General features: G+C 45.9%; 1 long non-coding RNA gene and 2 other non-coding genes across 3 annotated transcripts; 1 reads left to right on the top strand and 2 right to left on the bottom strand.

The window, feature by feature from the left end:
- Positions 1 to 406: 406 nt before the first annotated feature.
- Positions 407 to 478, bottom strand: TRNAC-GCA (transfer RNA cysteine (anticodon GCA)). The gene has a single exon. It is a non-coding gene; the product is annotated as a tRNA-Cys (tRNA).
- A 4,836-nt stretch (positions 479 to 5,314) lies between these two features.
- Positions 5,315 to 5,386, bottom strand: TRNAC-GCA (transfer RNA cysteine (anticodon GCA)). Its single transcript has one exon. It is a non-coding gene; the product is annotated as a tRNA-Cys (tRNA).
- A 6,196-nt stretch (positions 5,387 to 11,582) lies between these two features.
- On the top strand, positions 11,583 to 20,113 carry LOC140697283 (uncharacterized). The gene is made up of 3 exons (XR_012074159.1): positions 11,583 to 11,717; positions 12,529 to 13,095; positions 19,844 to 20,113. It is a non-coding gene; the product is annotated as an uncharacterized lncRNA (long non-coding RNA).
- Positions 20,114 to 20,255: the final 142 nt, after the last annotated feature.

Here is a 20,255-nt window from a genome sequence, read left to right as displayed (position 1 = left end):
ATAAAGTGAAGAAAAGAAGTATGCAGTGAACAGTCTCCCTCTCTCATCTAACGAGACTGCCAGCGTCCCTGGAGGAGCGCATGTCAAGTTTCTTACGTAGTCTTCCACAGATAGTCTGCACATGTCGCTAATGAATGCAGTTTCTCCCTGACTTTATTTATAAACACAAATGGTAGAACAAACATACATATGTGACTGCTTTTTTCATCTAATTTAATTTTGTATAAATAGTGGCATTGCTTACCTGAGCCATTTCTTTTTATAGGACTCAATTGGCTTGAGTCCCTGGATGCCTTCGAGGCAGAAATGAGGGAAAGTTTCCAGCTGAAACATCACTCACACATATCTTCATCCTGGTGTATCACCAGGCAGTCTTCTGAGGGAAAGGGAAATTTGGGATAACTAAAGGGGGCACCTGGATTTGAACCAGGGACCTCTTGATCTGCAATCAAATGCTCTACCCCTGAGCTATACCCACTACTAGAATAGTTGCTCTGTCTCCTCAGGACTTCTTACTTCGTTAGTCACACAGAAGACACGAGGTAATTTAAAGATCTACTGCTTATTGAACACTTACACGTGCTAGATAAAATGTTCTGAGACCTTCATATACTGTATACAGTTTTGAAAATGATTTTTGGTAGGGCTATTTCCACCACCATCACCACCACACTCATCATGGGTGACAGTGACATTTGTCATTTAAGCAACGTGCCCCAATCATGAAGCATAAGTGACAGAATCAAGACTCTGAGGACCACTGCTCTATCCTGCCTCAACTCAGCTGCCCTTGGAGGGTGGCCTTCAGGGCCAACCCTGCGACACCCAGCAGTCCCTCTCCCCCCATCTCCCTGCAGACTCTCCCCCTTTTATGATGGGGTTGCCAGGGAAGCAGGGTGGTCACCTAACCTAGTGCTTTGAGAGGACCCACCAGAGGCCTCTGGAAGTCAGGTGCTTGAACTGAGGTTTCCTAAATTTTTGAGTGAATTAGCCTTTGTATGAGGAACACTTTCACATGGCACAGAATTGAAAACATACGAAACAGCATGCAGAGAAAAATTAAGACTTCATTCCATCCCTGTCACCCACCCACCATGTAACTTCTTACTGGTTTCTTGTTGTGTAGACACCTTTGAAAGGGACTGTTTTTCTCTTAGAGCCCAGGGTAGCTTAATTTTAGTTTATTGTAGTGCTTACTTCTGTATACACAGAAGTACACAAAACTAGATCCAAATGTTTTGTACTCACAGTTTTATACACTATTAAGGCAAAACAATTTTAGAAATGAATACAAACAAAATCACAAACCCAATAACATTCAAGTTAATAGCAACTCAAATGAACTAGTTTTGCTAGAAGAGGCTCTTGGCAATGGGCTTGCAAAGCTGACCATACCTGGAGACCCTGCTGGCCCCCAGCTCATCTCTGAAACTGCCTCTGCTAATGATACAGGAAAACGGGGCATCAGAGGAGGGCCGTGTCCCAGGTCTTGGGCGAGTCCCTGGGATGCACCCCATCAAGCGAGGGTCCTTGGCTTTGCACAGGAAAGAATTCAAGAGCGAGCCATAGCTGAGTAAAGGTAGATTTATTCAGAGAGATACACACTTCATAGACAGAGCGCGGGCTGTCTCAGAAGGCAAGAGAAAGGCCACAAGGTGCAGGCTTGTTAGTTTTTATGGGCTCAGTAACTTCATAAGCTAGTAAGTGGTAGGATTATTCCAACTACTTTGGGGAAGGGCTGGGCTTTCCAGGAATTGGGCCACCACCCACTTTTTGACCTTTTATGGTCTGCCTTGAAACTGCCATGGCACCTGTGGGAGCGCCATTTAGCAGCTATTGTGTTACGATGAGCGTATAATGAAGCCCAAGGTCCACTGGGAGTTGACTCTCCCACCATCTTGGTGCTAATGGCTATGTCATTCCCTGGAGGGTTGTGCCTGCCCCCTTCCCTCCTGTTTCACTAGCGCACCCAGTGATGGCCTCTCACAGCGCAAATTCATCTCTCATAGGCTGAAGTCGGCCCCTGTTCTCCTGTCACCTGAAGTGTCAGCACAGTGTGGTGCCAACGTGGTCATAAACAGGGCACACTCCAGCCCTGGCATCAGATTACAAGATGGCCTTGAAAAGAAGCCATAGTGTGACTTGATCTAAATGGTTGAGATTGTTATTAAAATATGAATAGAAACTTTTAAAGATTCTTAGGCAAACTCAAGAACCACTGAGAAGCACTGATCTAGCTGCCCCCTTCGTGCCCAGGCACGTTTGGGCTGCAGACAAGGGTCAGGACCAGGCCTCAACGGTTTTGATTTCTACTCCAGAATCTAAACCCAGGTCTCCCTCCTTTCACTTTCTTCTGCCCCCTCCTTTCCCACCCAACCCCCTTCACATCCACCCTCTCCCCAGCCAGGGAGAGGAGCCTTTCCAAGTAAAAACCCCATCCCAGGGAATGTGAGGAGATCAACTGAAGAACTACGAAGTCTTTGTTTAGTAAGACCCCCTAAACCTGTCCCTGGGACAGTCCTACTTTCAGATCTGCTGTCCTGGCATCTGGTTCATGGAGTCAAAGTGAAGCTTTGGACGTTCATTTTGTCAAAGGTGAAACATCTGACCTTACCAGGAATGCTGCTATAAACTCCATTAAAAAATTCAGTAGAAGACAGAACTCTTCGTTTCTGCAGTCATAAGACAAGAATGCAATTTTTGGAGCACAGCGTTGTGATATAAACAATGTTCTTAGCGAGGGAGTCTTCGGTAAGTTCTAAGCAAATTAAATAGCAATGTCGTTGGATCCGTGGTACACATGCAATTTCCAAGTGCATCCAGACAAGCTGTGAGAGTCTACCAATTCACATAAAAGCAGAATGTGTTTTTAAAAAAGTTTTCCAAAAAGTAAATTATTTTTGTGACAGAGCTGATTTAATACAAGAAAATATTTCATGATGGCAATATGTATAAGACAGTACAAATAGCTACTGAATAGGACTTTTCTGTAGGTCCACCAGTATAATCCGTTACTTAGACACATCTTCCCTAATGCCAATAAGATTTTAGAAACGTTCAAGCCATTGAAGAACTACTTTGTGAACTAATCTAAGTGTCCTGCAATGGTATTGGTATTAAACATTTTTTTGTAAATATGTGTACCAAAAATTGTTGTTGCATTTTGCACAGATCTGTTGGAAATCTTTAACCAAAGCAAGAGAGAAACTGAACAAATTAAACAATGAATGTTCAAAAATGGTGTACCAGATTGAATTCTGAAATTCTAAAATTTCGCCTGCAACTCAGAAGACTCTTTGGCTGGAGCTCCTCATTTAAATTGGATACATTTACATTCTGTACTCGAAGGGAATTAAATTGTCAAAGCTTATGATTCTGCAGCATCTAAATTTGGTGAGTTAGTCAAAAGAATCATACTCATTTCAAGAGCTTTGCCTTATAAATGTTTTTTGTGGAAGAAACATACCTTGAATGGAAACAAAAAGACAATATCTGTGAAAATTCTGAGTCTAAAATAATTACACGTTGCTATATATAAAATAGACAAACAGCAGGTTTCTACTGTACAGCACAGGGAACTATAGCCAATGTCTTGTGGTGACCTGCAATGAAAAAGAATCTGAAAAGGGATATACGTATGTTCATGTAAGACTGAAACATGCTGTACACCAGAAATTGACACATTGTAAGCTGTACTTCAATAAATAAATAAATAAATAAATAAATAAATAAATAAATAAATAATAAATCTGCCTTAAAAAAAAAACAAAGAAGGCAAAAAAAATTTATCCATGACAATACACTTTTACAACCTAGAATTCTCTTCATTTAGCATCCTTTGTTCTGAGTTACTGCAGCACACATCAAAAGTATTTTCATTAAGCACACTTTGGTCTGCAGAGAAAAATCAATTGAAAGTGGTCGTCCAGGGGTCTGGAAGTCTGTAGGTCTTCAGCGCCTTCTCAGAGTTATCTGTGACCCCGTCTCACTCTGTCCTGGGAGAACAGCCCTCCTTCTTCTGGCTAATGCCCCTTGTGCTGATGTGGAAGGTGGGGTGGTGGCAGTGCTGGGTCCCGAACCCTGACTTCTGACTCCTCCCTGGCGCTCTCCCTCCACTGCACTCCGCGGAGCAAGAGGAGCCTCTTCCCTGGACCCTGACCAGCCCAACCCCCAATCCCACCCCATTTCCTTGAAAACTGAGGGAAGCCAGTGAGGCTTCCCACGCGGTGGCGCTGTCCGCCGCCCACTGGCGGCTGGTCTGGATGGACAGGTGCCTTAAGAGGAAACTGCACTCCAGATTTCAAAGACTTAGTCCCCAAATCCCACAAAATGTGTGTATCTCATTTATAAATTTTTATATTGATCACACGTTAAAATGATAATGTTTTGGATGTACTAGGTTTAAAAATATGGAAATTAGTTTCACTGGTATCTTTTTACCTTATTTTTATTGAAGCATTTTTCCAGTTTTAATGAGATAGAATTGATGTACAGCATTGTATTAAAGGTGTACAACTTAATGATTTGTACATGCATATATTGAGAAATAATCACCACAATAAATCTAGTCAATATCCATCACCTCACATACTTACATTTTTCCCTCTTGTAATGAGAACTTTTAAGATCTAGGTTCTTAGCAACTTTCAAATACACAGTACGGTATCGTTAACTCATCACCATGCTGTACGTGACACCTCAGGACTTACTTATTTTATAGTTGGAAGTTTGCACCTTTTGACCTCCTTCATCCATCTCTCCCTTTTTACTTTAAATATTTAACATGGATACTAGAAAATGTAAACTCAGATGTGTAGCTAGCATTCTATTTCTGGGGGGAGTGCTGGTGTAGACGACGCTGGTGTAGACCTTGGCCTTGGCTAGACTGACCTCGCTGGTATTTCTGAAGGGTTGCCTGTGACCCCAGAGCCCTCTGCTCGGGCAGCATGGCCTGTGTCCCCAGGCTCTGCAGAGGAGAGGAGCCTCCGTGTTTTCCTTTCTGGTCTTGATTCTTGGGATCCTGCTCTCTTGAAGGGGCAGTGGCGTTCATCAGACCCTTCGGGGGCTGTCAGGCACGTGAGCTGAGCTCCCTCTGCCTCTTTTGGTAAAGTCTGGACCGCCCTTGAAATCCCTTACCTTGCAAGACAGGAAGATACCGCTCAACAGATAGTGGAGTCGGGTGGCAGCCACCCTGGAGCTGCAGGACAGGAGTGGGTGCCGTTTTCAGTAGTGAAAACATTGCAACTACTGGGACCGTCTAAGACTACAGTGTCCAGGTTGCTTGAACCTGGAAACTCCAAAAGGGAGCGCCGGTAGGGGGCACCCGGATTTGAACCGGGGACCTCTTGATCTGCAGTCAAATGCTCTACCCCTGAGCTATACCCCCTGGCGAAAGGAGCCTATCATCAATCACACCTTTATACTCACATAGCCACACCCAGGCCCTGCAAACTGCCGCAGCCTCTGCTGTTGGCTTTGCGGCCCATTCTCAATCCAGGATGGCCTTTCTGCTCTGAACTTCATCCTGCTTTCCTCCCCAGATATGGTGGAGTAGTTGATTCGGTCATAGTCGTCTGCCCAAAGCAGGAGGCGGCAGAGGCTCAGGGCCCCTCTTGTTACCTGGAGAAAACCCAGGCGGCGTGGAGCTCTCACCACTCCAAGCTCAGGCCCGCGAGCCTTGCCGCCTCGTTCATTTACTCCCTCAGCGCTCAGCTTTGTTCTCTGCCCTTTCCAGTCCCTGTGTCTTCCTGTCCTCCTGCTCCTCTTGGATTTCCCGCCGGTCCTTCCTCTTGACCTCTTCCCCACCGGCTCTCTTTGTCTCACCGCCCAGACCTCCCCTAGTCCTCCACCTAAATCAGACAGTGTCCTTTTCAAATTCCCTACCTGAGATGTAAACGGAAGATCAGGCCTAGTAAGTAAAAGGTAGACCATTTATTTCCAAAATATAATATGATAAAAACTAAGAAAAGTGTGAAAATAATAGGAGCAACCCTGGAGGGTTTTTCCATTGTAAATATTAGAAAATCTACTAAAACAGCGCCAGGACAGAACACGTCCAGACCTGGGACTGCACCGTAGTACATACACAAACATAATGGAAGATGATCACAAATGCTTACTGAGCAGTGATGATGTTCACAACAACCCTGTGAGACAGGTGCTGTGATTGGTACCCTAGTTTCACAGCCGAGGAAACCGAGGTGCTGGGATGTTAAGTAAGTCGTCCAAGGAGAGCTGATTAGTTAGCGGGGGCTGCAAACGCAGGCAGCCTGGCACTGGAGCCCACGCACTTAACCACGGTGTTTCGCTGCCGAGAGTTAGAGCAGTCACAAATTCACAGGGGAAAGGAAAGGTTATTTATGTAAATTATGCTGGGAAGTTGGCCATCTGGGAAAAATAAAGTAGCAACCTAACTTCTTTTTGTATGTCAAAACACAGTCCAAGTGGATTAAAGCATTGTGTCTAAAAGGTCAAACATAAATAAAAGTATAAGAGAATATAAATGAGTATCTAATTTCTGAACAGCAGGGGAGGCATTTCGATGGGAGAAATCCCAACAGAAAATACTAATAGATTTGACGGCATAATCATTAAGAATTTAGGAATATGAACAAAATTAAAAGGTGAACAGCAAGTTGGGAAAACAGTCCTATCATTTACAACAGACAAAATGCTACAAATAATTATCCTTAATATGAAAATATCCTTAATATGAAATATGAAATATTTATTAGGCCTTCAAGGATGTGCTCATTCTCAGTAAATCTTAGTAAAACCAAAGAAAGGCAAACTAAAACATTACAACATTTTTCACCTATCAAATTAGAAAAAATTTAAATAGTAATTATCATGCCAGTACTGTAAATGGGGACTGTAAATTAGTATACTCTTTCTTGAGGGGAAGGGCAATATAAAACCAGAGATTCGTTAAAATGATCAATTCCCTTTGACCTGGTAGTAATTGTATTTCTGAATCCACCCTTAGAAAAAGCATGAAATGTGAACAAATGTTGGCTCAAAGATATGTAAGTCCTCTTAAATGTTATTTAGAACATTTAAACGGCTAGAAACGATGTCTAATATTAGAAAGGTAGTTAAGTGAAGTAAGGTATAGTCCCTCGATTAAAAACTATGTAGCTATTTAAATGCTTCATAAATTCACAAGAAAATGTGACTTGAATGTTAAGTTATGGTTCTCGATTCTGACTGCACATTAGAATCTTCTAGGGAGGTTTGCAAAGCACTAACGCAGGGAGGAGGGGCAGGTCAGTTAAATGAGTGACAAGGTCACATATTTTCTAAAACCAGGGGATTCCGTGTGCAGTCATGGTTGGGAATCACTGTGTTAAATGACAGAGAGCATTTTGTCTCAAATGTGAAAATAAATAGAAACAAACAAAAAATGAAAAGGAAATATTTTCAAATCCTAACAGCTCTTATTTCCATGGTGACATTGTTGATTATTTCTTCCTTATATTTTTCTGTATTTTCAGTAATGTATTATTTTAATAAATTACTTAGAAATGTTAAAAAAAAAGTTGAGGACCTGAGAAAAGCACCTCTGAATTCAAGACTCTTAATCTGTAGTCAAATGCCCTCCTCAGGCTGCACTCCTGTATCCCCTCCCGGCCACTCCCAGGACTCCCTCAAGCAGGTACTTTCCATGGCCTTTCAGGAAGCAGACCTACCTGTTGGGCTGCCCAGGTCTTTGGACCTGCTGGCATCACTGCTCCTCTTGCCAACACATTTGAATTTGCATTGTTTGCTCAATAGCATAAAGTGAGGACTAAAAAAAAATGAGGGATTATGGGTTATTTTATTTTATTTTATTTCATCTCATTTCATCTCATTTATTTTATTTTATTTCATTTTTTGTTTGGGTAGACTATTTTATTCACATTTAAATTTCACCAAACACTGAGCTCAAGTATGTGCTAGACTTCAGTACAGATTTTTGAGATAATGGACAGCTTTTAAGTGTTCAGTGTATTAAACATTGCACAATATATTCAACAATTAGAAGAAAATCTAGGTGGTCTTACAACTCTATATACCGTTATACATTTAGTAAACATGTTTAGGGACAAGCCCTGCAATCTGAGGAAAAACCCGTTCAGGACAGAGAGGCCCTTGGTTGCTGCCGGAATCTTCCCTTGATGTCAGACTTGAGACAAACCAAGGAGGCTGTCAGTGTACAAAAACCACTGAATTCAGGACGAACAGTAGCAAGAGTATATTAAAGAACTGTCTGTTGTCAGTTGGGATTGCGGGGGCCCGTCTGCAGTGAGCAGGGCTGGCTGGAGGCAGGAAATGGCGCAGCCCAAGCCCAGGACCTGCAGGTTAGGACAGCAGTCCAGGAACAGAATGCCTAGCGCTCTCCTCAAAAATCCCTGGGTTTTCCAAACAAGTTCCTAGGATGCTTTCCCCAAACAGGGTATGGGTGACTTTAAAACTTTCTCCTTCAGTGGGGAGGGTATAGCTCAGAGGCAGAACGCATGCCCAGTATGCACAAGGTCCTGGGTTCCATCCCCAGCACCTCCACTAAAAATAAATAATTACCCTCCCCCAAATAAATAAACAAACAAACAAAACCAAACAAACAAACAAACAAAAAAAGGACCATGAGTCACCTAATCCTCAGTGCTTGGGTTAAAAACTAGAGGTGGAAACAAAAACATTAAACACAAACAAAAAAAAACTTTCTTCCTCATATTGTCTATATTCTCCAAATTTTCTGCCATGAAAAATATTCTTCTCAAAATCAGAGAAAAACAATAAATATTACAAATTTAAGCATCTTTCCTGCTAGTAATTGCAAGCAATATCATTTCCCATAATATAATTAATAAATAATTTCTTTAAGACAAAATGAATCAGTGGAATACCACTTTGAGAAATATGCATTATAATTTACACATAACCCATTTAAGCTATGTTTGTTGTTTTGTTTTAGGGGAAGGTAATTAGGTTTGTTTATTTACTTTCTTATTTTAATGGAGGTACTGGGGATGGAACCCAGGACCTCCTGCATGCTAAGCACACACTCTACCACTGAGCTCTACCCTACCCTCCATTTAAACTTGTAAAGGAATAATTATTTCCTTTTTGCAAATGAGGACACAGCCTTGGAAAGTTTCCAAGAGACTCAATTTCAAAACCTCTTGGTTCAAGTCCAGGGCTGTTATAGTACAACTCTTTCATCCTTTTGTGGTAAAGGTGATGAAGGTTGAATCACTGGGGATATATAAGAATTATCACCTCATCTGTCATCTCGTCCCCCTCCACATTAGGATGTGTGGTAACAAAAATATTGATAATGGCTCAGATAAGCTGAGTGTTTACTACGTTGGAGGCATTGCAAATACCTTTTCTCATTTAATCCTCCCTCTGAAGTCGATACAATTATTACTGCCTATAAAGTAGCTAAGGTTACTCCTATTTTATAGATGAAGAAACAGAGATAAGAGGGGTTAACTTTAATTCAGTCATTCAACAAACAGGTATGATGCACCCACTGTATACCAGGTGCTAGTCTGGCACTGAGAGCTCAGCAGTGAACAGGCAAACCAATAAGGTCCTTGCCCTCATGGAGCTTATATTCTGAGCGTTAGTGACAAACAGGAAAACAAACATATGAACAAGATCATCACAGGTACTGAAAACACTGTAGGAAGATAAAGTAGGGCAATGTGATGGAAGATGGCCGGGGTGAGATGGGCTGGTCAGGACAGTGACAACCAGAGCTGAAGTCTAAATGGTAAGAAGCCGGTATGTAAAAATTTACATGCAGAGCACTGCGGGCCGTGGGTAGAGACCATCAGGGCCCTGGGGAGGCACTGGCTTGGCAGGATCGAGGATCGTGAATAGTGCCAACGATCAGCACAGGACAGAGATTCCAGCAGAGGTCAGCGAGGTGGGGTGGGGGCAGCTTAGAGAGGGCCTTGTAAGTCATGGTCAGAGGCTAGGGTGGAGCCTGCACTGAACCAGGTCTGTTGCCTCCAGTGTCCACAGGCCGCCATCTCGGAGACTTCCTGATGGGCTTTGCAATGGACTCGACACAGAGCCTGTCTCTCTGGCCTGTCCTATCACGATAGGTGTCCCGAGTCCGTCTGTAAGCCCCTGTGGCCATGCATTTGGTTTATTCTTGTTCACCCACTCAGCCTGGCCCCTGCCCTCGTGGGGGTGACTTTCCAGCAAAGAAGGCACAGGTAACAGTGACACACTGTGACTCAGGTGCTTCTTTAGACACAATTGTGATGAGTGTCATGAGACATAAAACAGGGCAGGGTTATCGTCATCTGTAGGGTTCAGGAGAGCTTCTTGGAAGCAGCACCATTTCCGTAGCACCTCACCAGAGGAAGGGAAATGAGGTGGAGATGGTGATGGTGGCCCAGGAGGACTGGGCAGTGTGGGCGGAGGCTGAGCCAGAAGGACGAGAGAAGGCTGGGCACTGGGGTCGGAGGAGACAGCTTCCTGTGGGCTGAACAGTGTCCTCTCAAACCCATATCCTTCCAGAAACTTCAGAATGTGGCATTATTTGGAAGTAGGGTCATTGCAGATAGTTAAATTCAGATGAAGTCATATTTGAATTAGGGTAAGTCCTTAATCTAACTACTGTCCTTTTAAAAAGAGAAGAGACACACAGAGAGAACGGTATAAGAAGAACGTGGAGACACATATACAAGGAAAATGCCAGGTGAGGATGGAAGCAGACATCGGAGTGATGTGTCTATAAGCCAAGGGACACACAGGATTGCCAGCAACCACCAGAAACGAGGAGAGGAGAGAGGCCTGGAACATATTCTCCCTCTGAGTCTCCAATAAGAACTAACCCTAATGCCACCTTGACTTTAGAGTTTTTGAGCCAATAGATTTCTGCTGCCTGAAGCTACCCGGTGTGGGGTACTTTGTTATGCAGCCCTAGGAAACTGACACACAGCCCAAGATAGGGCTGGAGAGGCAGGCAGGGCCTGAGGGGCCTGATGGAACTTTGAATTTTACCCTCAGAGCAAGGGAGGACCATGTGCAGACCTGCGTCTTCAAAGGATCCCTCTGGCTGCCCAATGTTCCGGAAGCCTTGACATCCACTGAGTCAGGCCCCACAGTATGGCCCAGCGTACGGTGGCAAAGCCGCTGCCTGTCCCGTCATCACTCACGGGGAACCACGTGTTGCTCCGCAAATGCCAGGTGGTTCTCAATCTCCACCCCTCCCCACAAGAGACCACCTTCCCAGTTCCCAGCTCTGCCTGCTGGTACCCGACCTACATCCCACGGAGAACAAGGTAAAAGCAGTGGCCCTTCTGGAGAACGGTTCGGCAACAGGCATCAAAAGCCTTAAAAAAAGAAAAAGAGAAAAAGAGAGAGAGGTTGAGAGAGAAAGAAAAGGAAGGAAGGAAGAGAAGGAAGGAAGGAAGAAAAGGAAGGAAGGAAGGAAGGAAGGAAGGAAGGAAGGAAGGAAGGAAGGAAGGAAGGAAGGAAGGAAGGAAGGAGGGAAGGAAGGAAGGAAGGAAGAGAAGAAAGCCCACACCCTTTGACAGGGCAACTCTATCTCTTGGAAATAACCAAGTATTTGAAAATGTGTCAAGAAACAAACAAGTCCAGCCCATCGTCAGAGCGCTTCTCAAGGGCCGCCTCCGCGTGGTGCAAACACATCTGCCACTAGCTTAACTGACTTGAGTTGAGAAAAGTGGGTGAAATGAAGCGTCGCGCGGGAAAGGGTGTGTATCCCTAAAGCTCGGGTAAATGCCAGGGGCCAGCCCTGCCTTCTCGGTCCCCGCGGCTCGCCGGGATTTCCTTTTCGCTCCTCTCTTCTAAGCGCTTTGAGCCTTCGGGGCGGGGCACGTCTCGGCTCTCCCGCCTCCGCAGAGCCCTGAGGCCTCCCCTTTGCACCCGCGGGTGCCCAGCACCGGGATCTGCACAAAGAACGTGCCCCGCGAAGCGTGGAGGACTGGGCGGGCCAGGCGTGCACGAAATCAAGGAAGCCAGAGCGACTTCGGCCCCAGAGGGCGCGTCTCAGGGCGCTCAAGGACGGCTCCGGGGAGCCCGTGGGGCGAGGCCGCCCGCTCGGCAGAGGCCCGGCGTGCCCTGCAGCGCGGCCCGCGCCGCGGACCCCGGCCTTCGGGGACAGCCCCTTCCTGGGCGCGCGACGGCGGCCCCGCGCCACCACCGAGAGGCCCGGCGTTCCTAGAGCGGCCGCGGGCCGCCAGGTGCGGCACGGGGGCCTCCGAGCCTCCGAGCTCCGGCCAGCAGGGGGCAGCACCGCCCGGCCGCGGCCCCACGTGGCGGGGACGCCCAAGCCAGGCCGATGGCCGGGCGTCCAGCCAGCGGTCGCTCGGCGGGTTCCGCCGGTTGGTGAGCGGAGACTCGGCCGAGGAATTTTTAAAATTAAATTTAAAAGTCATTAAAAATTAAATTCACAAAATGCATATACGTTTACTTAAAGCATAAATATATGCATCTATAGAAATCCAATGTTTAAATTAAAAAGTCTCAAGTGGTTTTTTTGTTTTTGTTTTTCTTTTTATTAAGGCCTGGCAGCATCGCTTACAGACCTCCTGGGAGACGGACGTTGTATGGGCCAGTTCACAGGTGCTGGCTTGAGGCCCAGATTTTTGAGGGAGTCGATGAGTCTCAAGAAGTGATGGAGCTGAGAGGCCGGCGAGGGAGGCTGAGGACGGGCACGGCTGCTCCCCGGGAGCCTGGAGCGGCCTCTGACGGTCCCCAGGGAAGTCTCCAAGGGGCTGGGGGCCTGGGATGGGAGAGGACCCTGCCCAGGGGGGTCCCGACGCCTCTCTGTCGTGCTGTGTGCCCCTGCTCTAGAGGGCAGGAAGGCACAGCAGAACAAGGCAATTTACAATGAGAGGAAGCCACGGCGTCGCTGCTGTCCTCTGCAAACAGTCTGACAGCTCAGCCGGTAGAGGAAGGGTGGGAGGGCTCCCTGGATGCCAGGGAGATGCCAGCTGCTCCATCGCCCTGCAGTCTCGCTCTGCTGCCTGCCTGCCTTGGACTCCTTGTCGGGGAGCTGGGTGACCTTCCTTCAAAGGGCAGGGCAACTCGGAAGGATTTTTGTCATCACTGAGCCACCCTGAGACTGTGGTAAGGGGATCTGGTAGTGACCTGGAGACTCCATCTAAAATCTGGGCTGAAATATTGGAGGGAATGATAAAATACATTTTCTATGCTGTCTTTTAAAGGTTTTGGATTAGCTTTAATGAAGAAAATCATCTGCATCCCAACTGGACAGAGATTGAGGGTTTTACTGGTGTCTCTTTCCTGTGCATTTTCACCTGTGGCTTATTTGCCGTTCATTTAATGGTTATTGAGTACCTCGCCTGGGCCAGACTCTGGTGCCAGATACTGGAGCAGGCACGCACATGACCGGAAGCCTGCCCTTGAGAATATAAAGCACATGTGCCACCCAGGGCCCAAGCCAGAAGAAATTCCTTTTATTTACCACCCAGTATAAGAGTTTTGACCATCCTCCACACCCACAGGGCTCAGGAAAGCCTAGACGAGGGTGACCCTGAAAGCTCCCCACAGCCAGGTTGTGTGGCCAAGGGTCCCGCGGGGCTATCACTTGTGTCTGATTGCCCCTTGCCTCCACAGTGTAAGCGTTTGCTGTAAAAATAACTCCAGGGATCCTTGCAGCTTCTGACAGGGCTTTTCTGGACATCTGTGCTGCTATTTCCTTCTGCCTTCCAGGGATTCTTGGTGGATGTCAGCTTGATAGATTTCACTGGTGAGATTAGAGGGACTCGCCGTATAACCTGATATGAACATCTGCCCGGTAATGTAGAGGTTATAGAGAATAGAAACGCATGTGTACCCCAAAAGGAGGAAATAAACTTAAACCCTGTGGCCTATCAAAGAAGTAAGCATGGAATGTGTCACCGGATAAATTAAACATTTGGAGTTTGGATGGAGACTGGGAAAAATTGAACCAAGGGAGAAGGGCCAGCAGGATTGGCCCAGGGCAGGGTGTGTTGGAGGCAGTTTCTACCTCAGAGACCCCCCAGGGCTGGGGGAGCCCAGCAGGTGGGTTTAGCAGCTCTCTCCCACTCCCCCTCTGCCTCCAATGATTTGACATATTTAGCTTCTGAAAATGGTTTTATTTAAACAAGGGATTCCAAAAACAAAAGCTTGAAAACACTGACAGATGAAGTGCAGAAAATCTGGCTGATGGTTATAAATTTGGTGAAGATTTTTTGTCCTAACTCTTGAAAGAGATGCTAAAATATACTGTTATAGATTTCGTTTCTACAGCGAGGGAGTGAACTTTTCCAAGCAATCCACTTAATTTTACAGGTGTGGAGATGGTCAAAAGTCCTCATACTGGGTGGTAAATAAAAGGAATTTCTTCTGGTACATTTACAGATGAGACTTACCTTCTCTTGGAGAAAAAAGGGGTTCATTCAATTCTGAGAGAAGTTTTTATTCTTTGAAACTTTCTTTACAGTAAGAAAGAAACAACAATGCTGTTTTCATTTGGGGGAAAAGGGTTTTAAATTCTGAAACTCAGTTATGTGACAATAACATAGTAATGTGAGTTAATTTTTTCAGTAAAATGAACACACAAGCCTGTTTGTATGCAGTTTAGTTTATGTTTGTTCCAAGACTCTGAAGAGCTGGCACAAATCTGGGCCAGAAAAATGTGTCTATTTCTTCTCAACATGTGTACCGTTTGAATGAAATATACTGGAGATTGGTGCTGTTCGGATATGCCTTGCTTTTTTAGTAATACTGAAACATTTGAGGTTTATTTTTTTCCAAACTTATTTCAAAACGTATCACAAACGAGGGCTTGGTAAGGTATTGATTAGTTCAGGATAAGCTAAAGTGGGAAATGAATAATAATCATTTTAGCTGGACATTTGTTATTATTACATTGTTTAGGGGTAGCTATGTAAACCAACTTACTGCCTTTACTTCTGGGCAAACTTACTGTGGCGATTTTCAGTGATGACAATCAATCCATGACAGGATCCAAATCATACATAAAAGTTTTATCTTCAAGTTTAGAATTTGTATAATTTACCTGCAGAAAATTTGATCATGGAACCATGTGGTTCTGGGATCATACCTCCAGTGGAAGAACGTCACACTGTTTAATTTTCATAACTGAATTTAGCTTAAATCCAATCAATTTCAATCCTTTGAGGGCATAACTATAGTATTTGTGTATCCTGTAAATAAATAATGGATTGAATGTAGTTCTTAAAAAGCGTTTATACTTATTAGACTATACTGATTCTAAAAGGAAACAGTATTTGTTGTCCTGATATTCATTATTTCAATAAAATTACTAGGCGGGATGGAAATTTTCCTTGGTACATTTTGTCATTAAAATTCTGCTTTATGTTACCCTAGTTAATAGTGGTGATGATCCTATCGTAGCATCCTCATGTTAGTTTGAGAACTTGTTTATTATTTAATAAAGAAAAGCAGTGAGTTTCATTCTTTGGTAGTGGTGGAAGGAATGGTGAGGACCCAAGAGGCACAAGTCCGAAAGACTCGAGTCAGGCTGTGAGCGCTGTTTTCTTGGGGAGCAGGTGCATTTTCCTAGTGATAATCTCCTCCCCCCAACTCCTTCTCTGACTGTTAAACAAATGGCTTCTTAGGCCCCAGCATAGAAACGAACACAGAAAAGGAGCCCCCTTCCCTTGACAGCTTTTTCCCAAGGTCCCCACAGAAGAGAGGGGCTCAGTCTAAAATGGACCCTGCCACCGAGGCACCCAATATCTGTTCTGCCCTGTTTTGGTGAGCCGGGCTGGGGACGCAGGGTCGCAGGCTGGGCTGGCCAGCCACCGAGCTGTCTGCTTCCGGCCAGGTCCAGAACTTACATGCAGTGTCCACGTGACTGATAGTCAGAACTGCAATTGGAAAAGAAGTACTGGTTTGCTTTCTTTATTAAGGATCCTCGTAGAAGAAATTGGGAGGCAGTCCACAATAGCAGTTACCGGCACACTTTGGGTCCCACACGTTACATTTAAATTCCAGTCATGTGACTTTGGGCCGATTGCTTAACCTCTCCAAACTTCATCTGTGAAAGGGGACATGAATACTGATTTCACAGGTTGTCAAAAGATAAAATGTGCCTGGAACTTGGTAAGACCCAATGAATCACAGTGATAATTATTATCATCCCTAATACAAGGCTAGGTCTGATTCCTGCCTGGAAGTTCCCATGTAAGGCCACTTACTATCAATAGGACTCGGTTTAATTTTTCTTTTCTTTTTTCTCCTCCCTCCTTTCCTTCCTCCCTTCCTTTCTTTTCTTGCTTTGAAAAACTATTTTAGCCTGGAGTTACCTTTTGTAGAAAATAGAAATAGAAGGGCTAGCTTCTATTATGTTTTCACTAAAAATACCCATTTCAAGGAACCCAACTAGAAATGGTACATGCAGAGTTGATTTATTAAAAATTTAAATTTAGAAGTTTCCCACTCTGCCTGAGAAGCAGTAAGAGGCTTCAGCAGCCGAAAACGCTTTCCAGAAAGCTGGAGGAGAGGCCTTGGCCTGACTCACTGTTGCCCTGGCAACAGTAGGGCCTGGAGGCCTCCGTCCGGATCCCTTAATCTGAGGAGCCGCCACAACATTGCCTCAGGAAAGGTCCCCACAGACACCTGGCTGGTTAAAGCTACACAGTCCGAAAGGAGGGTCAGGGAGAATATGGCGGTGGGGCTCTTCTGCCCAAGACAGCTGCCGAAAGGTCTCCGTCCGCTTTCCAGACCCCAAAGCCTCAGTCCAGAGAATTAGGCTGCAGTCCCCACCAGATTCTAAGTGCTGTCAAGGCAGCGAGGGTTTCCTAATCCTTTTGTGTTTCTCCATGGAGCCCAGTACAATGCTTTGCACACAAGGGGTGCCGGATACATACCAATGTCTGTGTGGCGATGAGCATCCCCTAAGGTGCCAGACCCTCGCCCGCTCCATGTGCCGCCCCTCCTGCGTGAACGACCCCACACAGACGATCCACTCCTTCTGTCTTAATTTCTGCAGCTGCAAACACAGGCTCCACAAAGCTAGGGCCTTTCTTGCCTCTAAAATTCTGTTTTTATTCTTTTACTATGGATTTTGCCGAATGTATGGCACAGAGCACGATCTGCTCAATATAGTGATTCCCCTAATTTTGTCTTACATTTTAAAATCTGAGAGTAAAATGGAATAATATGAAAGAGGCTCTGACGTCTCTTTTTTCAATAACCATTTGAGTTATTTGGTTATGTGGCCAAAAACACAGGCTTTGGAGTCAAAAAGACTTGAGTTCAAACCTTGGCTGTACCAGGTGGTTGCTGTGTGACTCTGGGCTGACTCACCCTCTCTGTGCCTCAAATTCTTCACCTATAAAATGAGCGTCATGGAGCACATGGCTGAGCCAGGAGGTAATGGACGGACACAAAGCCTTCACAAGTCAGAAGCATTCAACAGATGGTAATTCCTTTTGGCTTACGTCTCCACGGGGCCAATGCAACCAACAATTCAGGAACTTGAAAGTCTGATTTTCTAATTAAATTAAGGGCACCCTAGGATAGCAGTGTGAGCAAGGGATACCCAGGAAGTAGGGGTACCACCCATGGCAAACTCTGGCATGTGGTTGAGAGGGGAGTTTAAAGCCCTGTCTGCTCCAACTTCAAGACCAAGGTATTAGTTGCCTGTGTGGTTGGACTTGAACTTCCTTACCCCAAAGTCATTTTCTGCTTCTGGCTGTTTGGGAAATTTCCTTCTCAGAAATTCATTCTTTAGGATCCAACACTAGCCCACGACCAACCCAAGCTTCTGCTCTCAGTAAGCTGTCTTTAGTCATAAGCTGATCATGAAATTAGCAAGTTTTTATTCAGACCTGAGGAGGTGGCAACATCATTGCTATGTATTTACGCCTTACATTATTCACCCTGAGAACAATGGGAACTTTACTGTCCCTGGCTAGCAGACGAGGACATGGATGCTCTGTTAATAAGCTTGTTCAAGGCCACACGACTATGGTGTTTAAATCCACATCTGTTCGACTCCAGCGTCTGTTACACCCTAGTGACCACCCTCTGTTTGATGCTGGCCTGTGACCGCTGTGGGAGTTTATGGCAGATGGAAAGTGAGAATCACAATGGTGTTGAGGAGTCAGGACAAGAAGAGGGACTACCTGGAGCCCAGGGCACTGGACCCTGAGAAGGAAAGGGTGTGAAGAGGGGATTAGAGCCAAGGAAGGGGAGCTCGGTGCACAGAGGACCTCTGACAGCCCAGCTCTGCGTTAAGAAGTACTAGTCTTTGACTATATGAATCCTTTATAAACCAGATTTCCTACAAAAAGGAAGGCTCACAGGCCTGATTCCTACCGACTCCACAGTGCTTTGAGGATGTCCTGGTAACAAAGGAAGTTACTCTGTGAGTTTCTACTTGGATTTCACCCGAAACCACCATGGTCTCCTGCTCAGGTCCGAATATCTCCGGCACCCTCCGATTTTCAACTTCCAGGACCAGGACAGATTTTGAACAGCAGTGGCCTTCCGCTAAACATCTCCAAAATACCTCTGCTAACATCCTGGTGCTCAAAGGAGCCATCTCCTCTGTCAGGCCTTCAGCCTCCAGGCACCAGGTACATCATCTGTGAACCTGTGCCCTGCACACGCCAGCTCTCCCGGACGTCTGATTACAGAACGTTTCCGTCCCCATCTGGTGAAGCCTCCTGATACCTGCTTGCATCGCATCTCTCTCCTGCTCATTAGCCTTCAATGGTGTCTCCTACAAAATCAAACTCAAACTCCATAGTCTCGAAGTCTTAGATCCAAGGCTCCCTCTGCACCCTAGTCTACTTGCAGCCAGCCTTGTTTGACCCTGTTTTCTCTCCACAAGCCCTTTCTCCAGTTCAGTAGGTTTAATCAGTCACTGATTCCGAACTCAGCTGGGCCTACTTTCCACACTTTGGCCTTAGAGAACACCCACAGCTGGAAGGTCTTCCTCATTTTTCTCCTCTGTGAAACCCTCCCCAGCCCACGGGACCAGCTGGATTCCACCTCCGCAAGGAAGCTGTCCTGTCTCTCGGCCGCCTCCTCCCGTGGTTGCCAGTGCATGGATCACATGCTTGGCACTTCAGTGTTCCCTGCACACGAACATAACTACTTGCTCCTGGATCTGACTTGACTCCCTGGCCAGTTCTGCAGGTCAGGGCCCAGACCTGCCCCCTTCCAGCACTTCACACCAGCCCTTCCTCTGCCCCTTCCTCTGGCTGCTGGGCCTGATGTCCTTCCACACTTTTAGAAAATTTCAGTTCCGATGAACAAGTCATATCCTTTCAAATATGAGCTCTTGGGCCATGAAATCTCCCCTCTGGGCCTTACTTCATGCATCTTTATAAAGGAGGGGGGTTGATGACCTCTATGGCCCCTTCCAAGTCAATAATGTAGCAACTTTGCCCTCCAGGTTCCCTTTTCTCAACACCCTTCAAGTATCTTGTCCTTCCCTCTCTGTCCCCAGACTCATGACTTCACCTGCCTGCCTTCAGCATTTCTCCTCTGGCAGGCCAGCCTCCCTGCCTCCCATAGGAGTCTGGTCTCCACAGCTCACATGGCTGAGCTGGGCACTCCTCTGGCCTCCATGAATTGTCCCTTCAAATTGCCCGAATTCTCTCTGGGTCACTGCCGAGCCCAGGAGCAGAGCAAGAGTAAATCATTCTGTGGGCAACGTAATACACCTGCAGTTTCTCTTTCTGGGCCTCACCGAGGGTGACTGGAAATGAATGAATACCTAGCAAAATGAGGGTGCACTGGTGCATTTAACAAGTGGAAAGAGAGTAGTTTTGGTGCAACATACAAACAAAAATTGTTCTGACTGGTGCCTTTTGTGGTTTCCCCATAGATTGGCACCAGTGGCCTCTGCACCAGCCCCGTTTCAAGACAAGCAGGATGGCTGCCTGGTCTTCAGGGAAGCGCCCAGCTTCTGTTGTAGAACCATTTTTCCAGCCCCTTCCAAACCTGTCACTCTGCCGGCCTCTCTCCTGAACCCCACTGTCCCCTTGACACAGGGGCATAGGGACTGCCTGCAGCAGGAGCTCCACCCTCTCTTAGGCTCACTTCAATCTGAAGGTTGTCAGTCCCGTCTCTCCTCTTCGACTTTACAATCTGGTGGCATCTGCTCCCCTTCACCGCCAACACGGAATGAGCACAGAAAGAGGACTCAACGGAACCTGTCAACTGACACTAGGCACATGTCCCTCGGCCATCTTCTCAACCCCTCCCCTTCAAAACCAAACAAAAACGGCAAACAGGAA

Source organism: Vicugna pacos, chromosome 7, assembly GCF_048564905.1.
Source record: "Vicugna pacos chromosome 7, VicPac4, whole genome shotgun sequence".
Lineage (NCBI taxonomy): Eukaryota > Metazoa > Chordata > Mammalia > Artiodactyla > Camelidae > Vicugna > Vicugna pacos.
This window is presented reverse-complemented; position numbering and strand designations above follow the sequence as displayed.